The 16,482-nt window shown below is 52.8% G+C and overlaps 1 protein-coding gene and 1 long non-coding RNA gene across 3 annotated transcripts in view; one reads left to right on the forward strand and one right to left on the reverse strand.

Moving 5' to 3' along the window:
• Positions 1–16,482, forward strand: part of MGMT (O-6-methylguanine-DNA methyltransferase) — a 278,908-nt gene that overhangs the window by 35,641 nt on the left and 226,785 nt on the right. Inside the window, exon 1 of one of the 2 annotated variants that reach the window (XM_032313068.1) lies at positions 8,934–9,221. The exons of the other annotated variant lie outside the window; for it this stretch is intronic. The gene's annotated coding sequence lies outside the window, so the exon portion shown is untranslated. Of the gene's footprint in view, positions 1–8,933; positions 9,222–16,482 lie in introns of those variants that run through there. 2 annotated transcript variants of the gene reach the window in all.
• On the reverse strand, positions 7,227–10,227 carry LOC116573194. The gene is made up of 3 exons (XR_004278637.1): positions 9,964–10,227; positions 7,679–7,742; positions 7,227–7,534 (listed from the first exon to the last, which is right to left on the reverse strand). It is a non-coding gene; the product is annotated as an uncharacterized LOC116573194 (long non-coding RNA).

Consider the following 16,482-nt stretch of genomic DNA (forward strand, 5'->3'; position numbering starts at 1 on the left):
GTTTTCCTTGTGAGCACATACACCTAGGGAACATAGAGTAGAATATCCCCAGGAAGCTAAACCACTGGGATTTTTTTCCAGGAACAGTAAGGGGAAGTGTAAGCTCAAGTAAGTGAAATAAGGAGATTGAGTGGTAGATGGCGTCTCCTGTGGGCCCTCTCCTGTTCTCTAGTCTGATGCGAGCTGCACACTGCTGTAGTAGCCTCCTGGCTCCCTCTGTTTAGACAAAGATGAAAACAACAGACAAGAAAGGGCTTTGTGATTAGCCCTGCGTGCATTTATATGTTACAGTGTAGACCAACTAAAATATTACATATCAATGTCACATGTAAATATCATATACAATAATAATGTACTCCTATATTTTTTTAGCATTTTGACTTAAAAGCTGAAGTTGGGGACTGTAAAGTTATCACCGAGCTCAGTCACGTGGTGGCTCTTGGTCCTAGTGTGGGCTCATCCCAGCTGGCCTTTGCTTCAGAACTGGTCACGTTGCTCTCGGGTAAGCTCCGCATCTCAGGTCCTTGAAGGCTGCTGTGTGCTGTCATCTGGCTGTGCACATGGTGTGTGACTTCCCTGTGCTCCCAGTGCGCTGTACCAGAAGTTGCATTGGATCGCATTGGAAAATTCTTCATTATTTGCTCACAATAATCACAGGGCTCCTGAGACGATTGCCCTGACGCTTCTGGGTTTGTGTTTTCTTGGGGCTGTGCTGAGTATGCCAGACACCCTGGAGTCCTCTGGGCCTGGGCAGCTTGGAATTTCTAGTTGTTCTCATATCCCTTCGTGAGCCTATTGGTTATAAGTGGGGATGATTCGCTGCCCAGGTTGTGTTTGTCCCTGAGACATTTCTGGGTGCCCCTGCTGATGAGGTGCTGCTGGCATCTGGGGAGTGAAGGCCAGGGACATGGGTAAATACCCCACAGCACATAGGTCCCACCCCTGCTGTGGGGGTCTGGCCCCAACTGTCAGTGGTGCCACGGGGGATCCCAGCTGTGATCCACAGCCAAGCGTTTCCTCTACCGCCGTGGTGTTCTGGCTCCTCTCTTATCCGCGGCACAACGCTCTCAGGCAGGAGTCCGCTGCTGCCAACTTTGTCTCCTCCCTGGCTTTCCTCGGCCTTCTCCAGCCCCTGCACATGCACAGCAGAGAGTGTCCCAGTGCTGTGGGGGTCCTGAGAGTCCTGTGCCCCTCCACTCACTCCTCAGCCCTCCTGGGGCAGGGACTCCTCCCCGGCCGGGGTCGGTGAGACAACTGCCAGCCTGCAGGTGAATGTCGGAGCTCCCATGTGTGTGTCCTGTCCCCTCACGGCTGCCAGACACACCCACGTCCCCAGGCCTCACGCTGCTCTGAGCCCTCAGTCAGTCCTGGTGCTCACCCATCCATCGGCTTGCAGTCTGTCCGTCTAGCAGCCGTCTGCTTACTCTGTGGAAGTCGTGCCCCTCGTTTTCTTTTCCTGTGTCTCCGCACACGTCCCTTCTCCCTCAGCCCCTTTGAACTCCTACGCATCCTTCAAAACTCCTCCTTCCGTAAAGATTTTCTTGGTCCTTGAACTTGGACGTCTTATTTTTCAAGGAATCTTCTTTGAGCATTTTTCTCTGGGTCCTTTTTAGGGTGACATACAGATCTGGGAGCCGATCCTGAGAACAGACTGAGTCAGGATTCCGGGCCAGGCTCTGCCTCGCGGCCACTCTGTGTGCTTGAACAGCTTATGTAAGATCACCACAAGCCTCAGTTCTCCTCTCTCTAAAATGAGGTTTTAATAGTGGAGAATTGGGCAAGATGGGGCTATGAGGACCAGGAGTGGGTGTCGGCACGGACACCCTTGCTGCCGGCACCCCCACCCCGCCCGCTCCTGCCCCGGGTTGGCTTTGCTGGGCTCCAGTCTGCGCTGACTCCAGGGCTTGAGTGCAGACTCCCTGGAGGGGGAGCCCCGAGCCTGTTCTGTCCACTCGCCCTTGGGCGTTGGTGTAAGATCGCCCTGACGGCGCGTCCGTGCCGGTAACAAGGGGAGGAAGGGGCAGGTGGAGATGCGCCAGGTCCTTCTTGAAGGACGCCCGGGACACGGTTCGCACATGCACGAAGGCTGCCCGGCCAGAGTGCCCAGTCCGCGTGGAGCCCACGCCACGGAAGGCCTGGCTCGAACACGGGTTCCCGGAGGGGATGGGGTTCTCGGTCAGGATCTGAAGAGGATACGTCTGTGCTGGGGACGTGGGGGCCCCAGATGAGCCTTTCCAGTCAACGACAGTGTCCTGCCTCCGGGCGTCTGCGGCCCGAGCTGCCGGGAGCTGGCTGGCAGGGGCCCCGGTGAGCGGCCGGAACGACGGGTCCCGCGTGTGGCCCCCGCTGTCAGCCTCACACTCGATTCCTTTCAGCTGCGCTGCGCTTGCTGGTGGTTTGATGGTATTAGTTACGTGTGAGACGCAGAGACCGTTCAGTCGCACAAAGTAAATATGGATCTGCTTTCAGTACGTTTTGGCTGTTAAGTTTCAGCGGCCAGGAAGCAGCCTGGAGCTTTCCCTTCTGTTCTGCAGCACGTTTGAGGGTTTGGATGAGAGAGACAACATTTGCTAAACCACTAGGTTCCAGGTAGTGTAAGTCCTTTGCAGGGCAGTGATACCTTCTCTTCTCCGAATTATGGGTTTGGGGGGTCCCCTGCTTCCTTCTGTCCTGGGAGAGGCCCCAGGTTTTCAGAGGCCCGTGAGAGGGCCCTGTAGGACGTCTCAGCCCATGTCCATCTCCAGCCCCTTGGTCACACAGGTTTTTTCACAACTGATGGCCAGCAAGGGGGGGTTAGATTGTAGTGTGAAAACCCTCCTTTAGGACATTCTAAGGGCCATACCCTCTTGAGCTCACCCTCCCCTTACCAGCCCCTACTTCAGGAGGACCTGCGTGGAGACAGGTGCCCTCCTACGTGACGGGGTGTGGGAAGCGTCGGGGTCTGGTGCTCCCGAGGGCCCGAAGGGGACGGGTGTGCCAGAGGAAGGGGGTGGCACCGTGGGGTCTGGAGAGCTCCGGGAAAGTTGTCTGCAGTTGAACGCGGTGTAGACCAGGAGGCTGGGAGGAGGTTCGGCGTGTCTCAGTGAGAGGCTGCTGACCTCTCCCATATAAGACAGATTTAGTTCATTTGGAAAACCAAGCTTAGGCCCGATTGTTTACCTGCTTGAAAACAAAGGCAATATTTTCTGTCATGAAGAGGCTTCTGGATATAGCTAATCACTTATTTCAAAGAACCAATCAATAAAATGGAATTTAATGAAATCAGATCGTTTGGCCACTTGTTTCAAGAAAGTAGCCCTGGCAGGCTTGATGTGCGGAAGCTGTTGGTGTAATTTCTGCGTGAAGCCGCGTCCTTGTCCGTTGTTGGGATTTGCAAGGGTTCTGTTTGCTTTTTCCTTTTGGGTTGAAATTTTTGCCTTTCCTATATGAGATGTTTATTATTGCTATCCAAAAGTGTCTGGAATATATATTGCTTTAAGCTGCGGGATAAAGTTTACTCTCATGATGGTTTAATTTTTATTGCGTTCCCATCGTGTGTGAGCTGTCGTTCAGACGACACACATGGCGCGTCCTGCCCCGCGAGACCACATTCAAAATTGCATCTCCCGTCCGCACCGCATGCTGGAGAACTGTACAAACCTGCGGCTCCCGTACTCATTTCTGTGGCTCTTCCTCTCGGTGTTTGCCTGCCACGTTCACATTTCTTTGTGCTCTCATGTTATTCCTGTAGAAAAAGTTGTGCTTTCCCAAGTAGAAAATATTTAACTATAATAGTGGTTAATTATTTTAGTTCCAAGTTGTTGAAAATTGATAGAATGACTAAATCTTCAGTGAAAATTCTACGGTAGAATGATTTAGAGATGCTATAATTGCTATGTTATGTTTTCCTGTTTATCCAGAGGTGACTTTAGACAAGTAATTCTACTCTGCCAGATAGTTTATTTCTCTGTTATCTATTTAGCTTTCCCCTGGTTATATATGATACTAGAATATAAAGTCTGCTTATTTCTTTGAAATCTGTGTATATAATATTTACATTTTTTAAAATTAACTGTTAAATATTAAAGAGCTTCTCCTGTCTACTAGCTTTGGATAAAAGAGTGACATGAAATTGTTCCAGAGCCAACATTTAAGAGGAAGAAGAGCCTAAGGTCTGAGTGCAGGCCCAGACTGGTCCCTACACAGGCAATGGGCATAATCATCAGGCTTCGTGCTGGAAGGGAAATCAGAGGTGCTCGGCCCTGCTCCGTGCACATCCGGGAAGTAGCAGAGCAGACGTCTCTGCTCTGCCCTCCTGCTCGTCTCTGACCCAGGCAGCCCCCATTAGCAGGCTGCACTTCTGCCCAAGGAACCCCCTTCTCTGTCTCCTTGGAAGACCACAGGGCCCAGAAGGACACCCACCGTTACTAGGGGGTAGCCCGCTAAGAAAAGGAGATATTGTGATGCCCCGGAGAATATTTATCGGACATTTCATAGAGGCTAACGTATAATACAGTTGTCAAAAATATGTGGTTTTGGGAGAAATACTGGAATGGCAGGTAAGACTGGGCGAAGTGCTGGCGTGAGGTTCTGCGTTGTGCTCCTTGGGGCCCCTCGCAGCAGGGTCGGGGGCACGTGCTGGCTGGAGAGCTGGGGAGCACCTCCCTAAGGCCTCGTGTATCAGCTTATGCTTATCCCCCATCCCTCAGGGCCTGAACTCATGGTCAGCTCGTGGTCAGCTCACGGCGGCTCGGCATGGGGTTCGGTTTATCGCGCTGCACCTTCTGTGTGGCCGTGAGCCGTGATGGGGCCGGTGGCCGTGGCCCTTAGAGACTCAGCTCGGCAGATGAGTAGTATGGTGGGAGCCACAGATCTTGGGGAAGACTCTTGGAACAGAGGTAGGAGAATGGGTGAGATGCAGGTCATATGGGAACCACGTCTGACAGGTCTAAAGCTGTCGTAAATCACAGGCTCGCTGGTCATTTCAGGTAGTTTTGTAATTTTTATAGATCTGTATCAGTTGTGTGCCAAGGAAGAATTTTAGGATGCTTAGAGAAGCATATATACTTACAAAAATGAAAAATACTTATGACATAGAGGAGGGAATCAGGCACAGGGAAACAGTGCAGGGGATTAAAAAAAGGCTGGAAGTGGAGGTGAACCGTGAGAGACTATGGACTCTGAAAAACAATCTGAGGGTTTTGAAGGGGCGGGGGTGGGAGGTTGGGGGAACCAGGTGGTGGGTATTATAGAGGGCACGGAGTGCATGGAGCCCTGGGTGTGGTGCAAAAATAATGAATACTGTTACGCTGAAAAGAAATTTTTTTAAAAAATGAGGCTGGTATTCTAAATATGGGGCACACTTTTTTTTTTTTTTTTTTTGTAAAATGGCTCAGCATAGGATGAGAATTAAGCAGGGAGTTTCTTAGTGTCCAAAGCAATGATGGGGTCCAAATGAATTGTTGTAAGCATTATAAGTGTATTTTATGTCACAAAAACCATGTACACCTGGCTCTCAGTTTTTTAGAGTGAGATGGAGACCTTCTTAGGGATATTTGGGTACATTAGTATATACAAAGGGCCACAGACGTCTAGATGGCCATGGGGGCCTCAGCACCCCGACTCGGCTATATCTGTCTGGTTCTGGAGCTGCAGGCACCCCTGCACCACCTGGGGGCCGGTAGGGCTGCAGAACCTGAACCCCCCAACTCCTGCCAATTCTGCATTCCCCGAGACGCATGATGGCCTGCCCCAGAGTGGACCAGCTCTCGGGCTTCTTTCCTTCCGAGGACGTCTCTTCTCTGTTGCTGGGTCTGGGTCGGCTGTTATCTTCGCAGGTCAAGGGTTTAGAGCGGGGCTAGGCCCTGGGCATGTGGCTGGTGAGAAAGGGCCACAAATTCAATTTACCGAGTATCTGCTCTGCAGATACGGTAACCAGGGCCTCGGGGGAGGCAGAACGAAACAGGCGTCGGTTTGGCGCTCCCAGTCCTACACAAGAGGGCCAGCCAGGTGCCAGCAGGTCCCCAGAGTTCAGTCCCTGGAGCTGTCATTTGCGCTGGCTCACAATTGCGCTTTCTTGTGGGCTGCGCGGAGGGTCGCTCCCGTCATGCTTCTCCATATTAACCCAGTTCTGATTTAAACACCTGCTTTAGCCTTTTCCATAGGAATCCCAGCGAAGACGAGTGTTGATATATTCATTTTGTTTTTTTTTTTTTCTGTTGCATGGTAATTTAATCCACAATTAAGAGAGTGCCTATGCCAGCCTCCCCCAGTGCGCATTCCGCACTCTGGAGTCAGACATCCTCGTCCCTGTGACCCACCCGGGGCTCCGGAAAAGTCGCTTTCTTGTTTGAGCTTTGGGTTTTTTGTCATCAGAGAAATGGATGCGCCTAATTTGCAGACTCTTCTAAGAATTAGAGAGCTATACAGATGCCCGGCACACAGGAAATGCAGGCGAGGTCAGGAAACAGCGAGTCCTGTTATTAGATTGAGTTGTGGGCTAGTGATGCAAAAAACAATTATTGAATTAGAGTCTGCAGTGTGCGGTGTCCTGAATGCAAGAAGTGTATTTGACAGCGTTTCTAGCAAGTGTTAGTGAGCATATGGAGAAATTGGAACCCTCGTATGCTGTGGCTGGGGGTGTGAGGGGGGCGGTTGCTGTGGAAAGTCGTGAGCCGGTCCTCGGAATGCTAGGCACAGGCTAGCTGTAGGATCCAGCAGTTCCGCTTCTGAGTATACACCCAAAAGAATGGAAAGCAGAGTTGTACCCGGGTGTTTGTAAAGCCAAGTTCACCGCACTATTCCCAGTATCAAATGTCGGAAACAACCCGGATGTCCATTGAGGATCAAATGGGTAAGCCACAAGGATGGTCCGTCCACACGGTGGGATGTTAGTCATCCTTCAAAAGGAAAGAAACTAACGCTTGCTACCACACGCAGGACCCTCGAGGACACTGTGCTCCGTGACGTGAGTCAGCCGCAGAAGAACGCTGTCTGATCCCAGCTCCCTGAGGCTCCACATGGAGACAGAGTGGGAGGGTGGGTGGCAGGGTTTGGCAGGGAGTGGGGAGCTGGTGTGCGGTGGGGTACCGTTTCCGTCGGGGGAGCTGGTGTGCGATGGGGTACCATTTCTGCTGGGCATGATAAGAACGTTTTGGGCAGAGGTGCATTTTGAATGTATGTGGTGACGCGGAATAGTACATTGACAAATGCTTAACGCGATCAACACTATCTTAATTTTAGCACAATAAAAAGAGGTGTATTTGATCATTTTTAAACAGAAGGATCATCTGGGATGTTGTATCTAAGGCACCTGGTCATCAGTTCAGCTTGCCTCTTGCTGAGTCTCCAGACCGGCACCTGAGGGACTGGTGAGACCAGGGCAGAGACCATCTAGGGTTTCATCAGGAGACGTGTTGTGACTTCCCCAAGTTTGCGTGTTCGCTGCCCTCTGGACAGGTGCTGCTCAACTCCCCCTACCCCCAGTGACTCGTTCCCAGCGGTACGTTTCAAACCCCACGGAGAATCTTGTAGAAATGGAGAAAATGGCAGTATCCTTTTGTTGAAAAAAACATGAAAGAAAAGATATTTAATGTTAGTTTGCTTGCTAATAGGCTAGGTCTTAGAGTTTAAAGAAGCAGTTAATTATCAAAGCTTTTCATTCTGTGACAGTCTGAATTTTCCTTCTAATTCAAGGTACCTTTGAAATTAACATTGCAGATCCATAAGATTTTCATCTGTGAATATTGTTTGAAGAACTCGCTCTGTTGTAATTGAGATAAAATGTACCAGTTAAATTTTATAATTTTACATTTTTGCTAGTTTTCGAAATACACTGTAGAAGTGTTCCTCATGGTAGTGGGAACATATGAGGGAGATATGATTACATCAATCAATTATTTGAACAAAGATTGGGACTGGCTTACATATGACTTTGTAATAATGCCTATTTCCAAGGAAAAGTCTATGCACGATGCTTAGGCTCTGTGTCATTTGTAGATAAATTGGTTACCAGTTAGTCTCTGTTTTTATTGAAACAAGCTTCTGTGCGTAAGTGTGGGTTTTAGGTGTACCTTTTCTGCATGTGTGTCACAGATGCCTCAACCAAATAACTTAGCAAAAATAACTTTTCTGTATTATACATTCAGTTTTCATTTAAACTGTTCCAGTTCCTCCTGGCTTGATGTGATGGCTTTCCCCCCACTTTGTTAGACAGTGAGCCCACCTGGGACCCAGGGCCGCCCTGACCCTTAGCCAGCAGCTGGGGATGGGTCTGGCACACTGGGTGGTGGCGTCTGACTCTGACCTGTCCCCTGCAGACTGGCATGGCCTGCAAGAGACAAGCTTGGATCAGCCCCTTCTCTACTGCTCCACTCCTGCTAGCATCAGGGGATGGCGAGGGGGACAGCTTGGGCCAGAGCATTCAGGAAAGTCAGAGACATGTGCTAACTGCCTACCAGCGTGGCCACCTATGGGTGTGACTGGCCTGCTGTCTTTTCTGAGAGGACGCATATGCAGGGCGACCGCATGGCGCATGTTGCTGAAGCCTGGGGCAGAGGGGTAGGCCAGTGTGGGGAGCACTCTGGAAGCTCAGTCGAGTCCAGGGACAGGGCTGCAACACAGTAAGACCCGTACTCCGCAGAGCAGACAAAATCAGGGACCTGATTCTGTGTCTGTGACATTGTTACTGGGCCCACGTCCATTCCAGGCAGGGGCTTCCCATCCAGAGCCGCTCCAAGAGACGGTGCTCCACTGGGTAAGCCCTGCAGCGTGCCTGGGCAGGGAGGGAAGCCTGTCCCAGGACATTTTAGCGACGCGTCAGGGCAGTCCTAAGATGGCCAGTTAAAGGGACAATGGGTGCTTTCGTAGTAATGACAGCCTCCTAGATGGAATGTTCCGTATACATCCGGGGCATCTGGCTCAGTATGAGGTATCTTCAGAGACAGCCGGCATGTGGGCTAGAGGTGGAGACCTTGACATCCTCAACTATTTTGTAAGGGGTTTGACATCGGTGGGTACAAAATCCAACGTAAGAATGGGTCTATGGATGGTCAGAGCAGGCGTACTTACGAGACGGCGCTCTGCGAGAAGGGCTATGCCTGCATTGACCAGAACCGCTAAAAGAAGAACATTTTCTCCCCAAATATGCAGTTGAATGCCTACTGCTAAGAAACGCATCCTAAGTGAAGAAAGCAGAGCAGATGTTCCTTGAAGGGCCTCTTCTTACCCCCAAGTGCGAGCCGGTGAGTGGGCAGGGCGGCTGCACGTCGGGCGGGGCTGGGGCACCGTCTGCTCCCGGCCGCCCCGTCTGCTCTCGCTCTCATTTCTTCACTGGGTCGCTCGCTCCTCCTTCCCAGCCCTGCTGCTTCCACCCCAGCGCGGGACGTCCTGGCCCGTGGCCCAGGCTCCGCTGCCCTGCAGAGGGTGAGCGTCTGTCGCATCACAACTGATGTCTGGTTTTGCTGTTGGAAACGTGGGGCCCGAGGGAGCGCGTTCTGCTGAAGTGCTGTAATGGGGAATCCCACAGGCCAAGGTCGCCGCGGCGGGATGAGGCTTGCTGAGTGGGGTTGGGAGTGAGTAGGGGCGGTGGGCATGCTGGGGTCCTCCTGGGGTCCTTCCTGCGAGGGGGAACCTGCAAATGGGGCAGGTGCCTCCTTCCTTGCCGGCTGCGGTGGCACTCGGGAGCCGGATGTGGTTAGCGGTGTGATCCGTAGGTGAGCCCCAGCTGCCCCGGGCTGAGTCACTGCGGGAGCCGCTGTGACGTCACCCGACAGACTGCGCTCTCTTTCCAGATGTGGTCAAGAATGCCTCTAAAATGGAAATCCACTACTTAAAACTTTATCGGATTAATTTTAATAAAAAGCTTTAATCGATACAAAGCTGCTTGGGAAAACAACCGCCATCCCCTTAAGTAATGTTTTATGACTTCAGGTCCCATATGTCTTGCTTGTAATGAGGTGAAGCAGTGACTTCTGTGGCACTTACTTATTTTCTGCCTTTTTGGAAACTCAGCCAGATTTTTACAATTATCTTGATGGGTCACTAACATCACGTACGTCCAGAGCAAAAATGATATACGCCGTCAGTGACCGTGGAGTCCTTCCGGAATTTACAGAGCATCACAATGTAAATACCAATGTGGTAGAACATTGGGTCTAGAAAGTGACACAGTTGTGCCCCATGTGGGCTGGCAGCAGAACTTCGGGGAAGGCAGACTTGTGTCTGGTCACCAGTCATGTGACCAGTCACAAGGCCGGAGGCTTGCTTGTGCTCTGTGCTGGGGGAGTGTGGCTGTACTCGGAGCTCATGGGTCTCATGGGAGCTCATGGTGGCTCGGAGCCACCAGTGTGTCTCAATGGCTTCTTACCTGGGTCCCAACCGGGGATGTTTCCCAGCGTCCCTTATCCCTGGGCTCCCGGACAGCAAGAGGCTGTTTCTGAGTGGACTCTTGAGCATCTCCTTTCGATGTCCCTGGTGCCACTTTGCTCCAGTAATGGGGGAAAGGGCATCGTTTTAAGGAAATGCCTATCTGGGACCCTGGAAAGCCAGACACCCAGTCTCCGAAAGGGCTCTCGGGGTGTCATAAATTTGCTCACTTGCCTACTCAGTATCCACCTCCCATGGGCCTGCCTCGGCCCTGTGGCCCCTCTGCCCTGCCTCAGTGCTGACACCTGGCCTGCTTCCACAACTTTCTCTACCTCCTTTTTACCTTTTGGCTGCTGAGTGCCCGATCACCATGTGGACTGGAAATTCATGCGAGAGACCGGAGCGGCAGGTGTGGGCGCGCACATGAGTGTGTCTGCCTCCCAGGCCAGCTGACGGGATTGATTTTCTCAAAGTACCACGGATAATGTTCCCTGATGTTTGGACAGCCTGGGACAGGCAGTTCTGCCGTCTCAGCCACGCGGGGCCCCAGTTACAGAGGAGGACGTGGGCCCAGAGAGGTCCCCATCTGCTCAAGGTCGCTCGAACACCGACTTGGCTTTCCTCTGCAGTTCCAGACTCTGTCCCACCATTGCCCCTCTCCCCATGGGCTTCCCGCAGAACGTCCCTCCGGGCTTCTACTAGCACGGCCAGCTTCTTCATCGCCTACAGGGAGGCTGGGCCCGCGTCCAGGGGAGGCCGAAGCAGATAGCCCCTGATTCCAGCACGCACAGCCCCCTTTGTGTGGAGGTGGCTGGCCTCTCTGGGGCTCACCGTCTCTTGAGTCTCCCATTGGAGGGGGCGCCGCCTCCCTTCTCCCGGCCAAGGCCAGGGCAATTATCAGACTCTTCTCCAGAGTCCCAGGACTTGTGGTCACTCATGCGGCCCGTGGTGCAGGACACACATCTCAGAGGCTTGAACATGCCTTGGCTCGAGACTAACAGAGAACGAATCACAGCTCCTACTCGGGGAGTTTTACCATGTTCTTGGGGTGGCGTTTTACTTCGTTTCCTTGTTAGGGGATGAAATATGTGAAAATACCACATGAGATGAAGGCAAAGGGTCGTATTTTCCAGTTTGTGTTCTGTTTGCTTGGTGCTTTGGGGAGGGTCATAGCTCCGTGTGAGGTCTCTTCTGTGGCCAGACCCGCCCCGCCTCTCCGCACCCTCACCGCCTGCCCACGCGCCCGACCGCCGCCGTGCCGACCGTCACTCAGAGAGTCCCCGGACCTGGACTGTGATGTCATTTCTGTTAAGCCCCGGACTGGAAGAAATTATGCGTGAGCTGTTGTCATTAAGACTTTGAGACTACTAAGCTGTCTTTGAGGGGGAGAACCTGTCCCCTTCTCTAGAGTCATGATTAATTCTTAGAGTATATGGTTTTTGAAGAATTTACTGTAAGATAAAAGACTGGTATTTTATTCCTGCATTTATTAGTATTTAATCAAATGGAAAGTGCACTTTGGGTCTGGAAATCTTGGCTTCAGCTGCAGGATTAGACTGAATTATTGTTTAAAGAGTAAAAGGTATAGAATTATATGTTCAAGCTCTCAGGCCACTGATAGGTTTCGGGCATAATGTAACTAATTTAGGACATAAAACTTCCTGCCTTGGGGTTAATCGCTCAGAGGCAGCTCGCATCCCGGCTGCAGCGTGGCCTTGCTGTGGGGATGGCGTCCGTCCCGCTCCGAGCCACGTGCCTCGCCGCCAGAGCGTGTCTGGAACAGAAGCTCTTCCGTCAGGGACACTGAGTCATAAATCATCCTTCGCCACAGAAACATTGCGAAACCGCTTCTTTATTGGGGATAAAGAGGACTTAATTCTGTGGTCCTCCGTGGGGCCCAGGTTTAGCACTTGGGCGTGGACTGTTGACAGGCCTTTCTAAGTAAGTAAGAAAATTCCAGAAAACGTCTGTCGCCACATCTTGGTGGACGTTGTGGTGGCACTGACCAGGAGTAAGTGTGTGGGGGTCAGAGTGGGATGTGTTCCCCGGTGGGTGGGGGAAGGACTGGATTGAGGGAGACAGAGAAGCCTCGGGTGAGCACGGACATGCGCCTTCCCCTCGGAGCGCCGCAGACCCCTGAAACGGGCCGCTGGGAAGTCCCCCCCGGCCTTGGGGGCTGCACAGTCTCCTCACCGCTCCTCATAGAAGCTGCCAGACTCAGTCCAGAACGAGGCTGGTCGCCTTCCAGTGAAAACGTACTCACGGGCTCTGCAGTTTGAATTTCGTATCTTCACATGTCATGAAATCTTTTTATTTGGACTTTTTTCAATCACGTTAAAATGTAGAAACCCTTCTGGGCCCATTGGCTCCACAGAGGCCTCCGTGGTGAGTCCGGCTTGCCCTCTACCCCGCCAGCTGCGGGTGGGCCTCAGATGCTCAGGTGCCCCTGCTCACCCGCCGGTGTCCCGTGCGCCCCACCCCCGGGTGCCCCGCTCACCCCCGGGTCTCCCTGCTGTTCCCCCTCAGATCTCAGCACAGCATACTTGCTGATTTTGCAGAACGCATCCAGGGAAATGCCACTGAGAGGTGTTAGGGCCCCACAGAGATTGGGAGGGGGTGGGCAGAGGGAGAAGCAGTGGGCACTGGCAGCCTCTCCGCTTCAGGCGGCAAGACACTTCTGTGGGCTTCCACAAAAATGACACTGGATTCGCATCCCAGATGTCGGCATGACCCCGCTGGCCGTTTGCCGGAGCTGGTTTTGAGGATCTCCGTGCATCCCGTGTTGGGGTCTCCATCTAGCGGTACTCACGGTACAGTAGGAATCAGTGCAGATAAGGAATTGGGTCCTGAACCCGGAGACAGCACGACAGTGAATCGCGGTGTGAGCTAATTGTTAGCGCTGACACAAAAAGCACGTTTTTAACACGCAAGTTCTCTCTGTGCACAGGTGGGAAATGTTACTAACTGTTCATGACTTTTTGTGTCTTCTTCAATTTCTTTCATGAGTGTTCTGTAGTTCCTCAAGTACAGATCCTTTACGTCTTTGGTTAGGTTTATTCCCAGGTATCTTATGGCTCTTGGTGCTATAGTAAATGGAATCGATTCTCTAATTTCCCTTTCTGTATCTTCATTGTTAGTGTATAAGAAAGCCACTGATTTCTGTACATTGACTTTGTATCCTGCCACATTACTAAATTGCTGTATGAGTTCTAGTAGTTTGGGGGTGGAGTCTTTTGGGTTTTCCATATAAAGAATTATGTCATCTGCGAAGAGAGAGAGTTGGACTTCTTCATTGCCAATTTGGATACCTTTTATTTCTCTTTGTTGTCTGATTGCTGGTTCTAGGACTCCTAATACTATGCTGAACAAGAGTGGTGAGAGTGGGCATCCTTGTCGTGTTCCTGATCTCAACGGGAAGGACGCAAGCTTTTTCCCACGAGGATGATATTTGCTGTGGGTCTTTCATAGATAGATTTGATGAGGTTCAGGAATGCTCCCTCTATCCCTATACTTTGATGCGTTTTAGTCAGGAACGGATGCTGTATCTTGTCAGATGCTTTTTCTGCATCAGTTGAGAGGACCCTGTGGTTCTTCTCTCCTCTCATTGATTTGCTCCATCGCATTGATTGGTTTGCGAATGTTGAACCTTTTCTCATAGGTTGAGTGCAGGCATGCGCGTGGGGCAGTTGCTGGGACAGGATGAGTTTGTGGTTTGTTTGTTTTCCCACATTTGGGAGAGGATGAGCTTGAGTCACCCCTCGTGTCAGGACATCGGAGATGTTTTCCCGTCACTGCCGGGCCCGGCTAGTCCAGGAGTGCTGCGTTCTCCCGAGCTCTGCCCCGACCCCGGGTAGCAGCCTGTCCTGTCCTGCACTCGGACTTGCCTGCGTGTTCTCATGTGCTGCTCGTGCTCTCAGGAGTCAGTTAAACTTTGCCCGTCTGGAGAGGCCGATGAAGAACAGGGTTATTTTCTGCCATGACATATTTAAGCTGAAGGCTCCCAAGTCATAACGGTTTTAAGCACTGACATTTCATTGTGGGCGCCTGCCCGCCTCCGTCCTTCCTCCTTCGTGACCTTGGCACGCAGGACTGGTTGGTGCCTGAAGTGCTAGAACGTTCCCCGGTGGCGAGCACGTGCCATTAGCAGGATGAGGTGCATGAGCACGCGGGGGCCTTGCCAGACGCCCAGGGGTGGCCTTGGGGGCCAAGCAGCACCCCGTCAGACCCCGTCAGACCACACGGCCAGGAGAGCTCTCTGTCCGGCTGCGAGACGCTCACCCGCGTCACTGAGGCTAATGGGCAGTTCTGGCGGGGGGCGGGGATTGAAATGAGTGAAGCGCGGCATTTTTCATCATTTGTCTTAGTAAATAATTCTCAGTGGATTGTTGTTGGTCACGACCGAAGGTCCGTGTGTCCAGACCGATGGAAGCGGTCAGGCTCCTACGGCAGGCGCGCCCGGCTCGCCAGCCCGCGCGGACACGGGGCGCCCGTCCCCCGGCAATGTCGCAGGTTTCGGTAGCGTCCGTGTGCTCTCATCTGTTCCGTATGAAGAGTCGCAGAGCGCTGCTCCGTCTTCAGGGACGCAGCTGCCATCCCCGTCAACTTTGAAACTCACACGAGGAGCTTCTGTGGTGTTTCCTGCTTGGCAGGACCCCAGCTGTGACTGTGGGGCCGAGTCCGTGCCCGACGTGCAGCTCAGAAGCCAGGGTTCCCGCGGCGAGGGTCCGGGTGCTGTGCTGGGTCTTCTCCCCTCTGACAGACTGTCCCAGATTTCGGGCCGCTGGTGCCCTGGGAGTGGTTGACGTATGTCCTGTGGCCAGGCCTCCATGCCAGCGTGTGGGCCGGCGAGGAAGGCACCGGTGAGGGGACGTGCCCTGGACCCCTGAGCCCCACCACCTGCGGCACGTGGGAAGGCAGGGCGGGACAGGTGCTGCCCGTCGGCCGTGGGCTCCGGCGCAGGCGTGCCCGACCTCAGGCAAGCCGCTTCCCTCCCTGCCTGCCCTCTGTGGGCCTCCTGGGCCCCACAGCTCCTCCAGGCCCTGGTGCCTGCCATGGTGCAGCACTCGGACCGGCTCCTGCTCCCATGGCCTGGGGCATCGGCTCCTGGAGCCTGCTGGCAGGATGGCGGCAGGGGACGAAGTGACCCTGTGATGTGCGGGGATCCCCGGCCCACGGCTGGCTGTGGGTCCAGCTGGCACTGCAGGTCCCCGCTGGATGCTGGCTGCCACGTGCCCTGGTCAGGCCCCCCTCTCCACTTTGACTGTCGGAGGGGGGTATGCTGCTGAGTTCAGGATTCTTGATGCTTTTCCAAATCCTGCTCAAGAGTCTGTTGATGCAGATTTTTAAATTTGCCCTCTCAGTTGCAGGCTCCTTGTACTGGAGCTCTGGGCTTCATTCAGTTTTGTAAACCGGTTTCCTCTTACCTGTGGGTCTGGTGTTTTGGCCGGCAGAGTGACACATTTGTTGTTAAAAAGTGGTTTTTCAAAAAATAAAATGAAAAGTGTTTTTCCCTTCACTAACTAGTCAAACAATATTTTACTAAATTGCCGGAAAGAGAGTAAGGCACAGGGACCTGAACAAACAGAGCCTTAGAGCCAGGCTTCTCCCAGTTTCCCCCGCAGCCCGGCTCAGGGCAGGGGCAGGAGGCACAGGCAGGGGGCATGGGCACGGGGCAGGGCAGGGGCAGGGCAGGGAGCAGGCACACAGATGGGGGCTGGGAGTACAGGCATGGGCACAGCAGGGGCAGGGTAGAGGCAGGGAGGGGGCACAGTCTTGAGCAGCAAGTCTTGGCTCCTGAGGGCCTTTGAGCCCAGCAAGTAGAAATGTATTTGAAGTCTCCTCTTTACTTAAGCAAAATTGTGACTTTCCCGTTTTATCCTTGCATTGGTGTAAAACTGTTTTCCTCCACAAAACTAATTAGCTCGGACCATGTACCACGTACAGAGTCGAGGCTGTGGTTTCCTCTGTGCCGACCCAGCACCGTGTCCCCCCGGGGTGCAGGCTCAGAGGCCGGGACGCCCCCATCATGGAGAGTCTGTGGACTTACGTCTCGTGTGCAGTGGCAGGCTTAGCAGGGAAGCTTTTTATGAAGCACTTTAGAGAAAGATCTGATGGTTACTAATAAGCTTCCCGAAAGAC

This window comes from Mustela erminea, chromosome 14, assembly GCF_009829155.1.
Source record: "Mustela erminea isolate mMusErm1 chromosome 14, mMusErm1.Pri, whole genome shotgun sequence".
NCBI classification, from domain to species: Eukaryota; Metazoa; Chordata; class Mammalia; order Carnivora; family Mustelidae; genus Mustela; species Mustela erminea.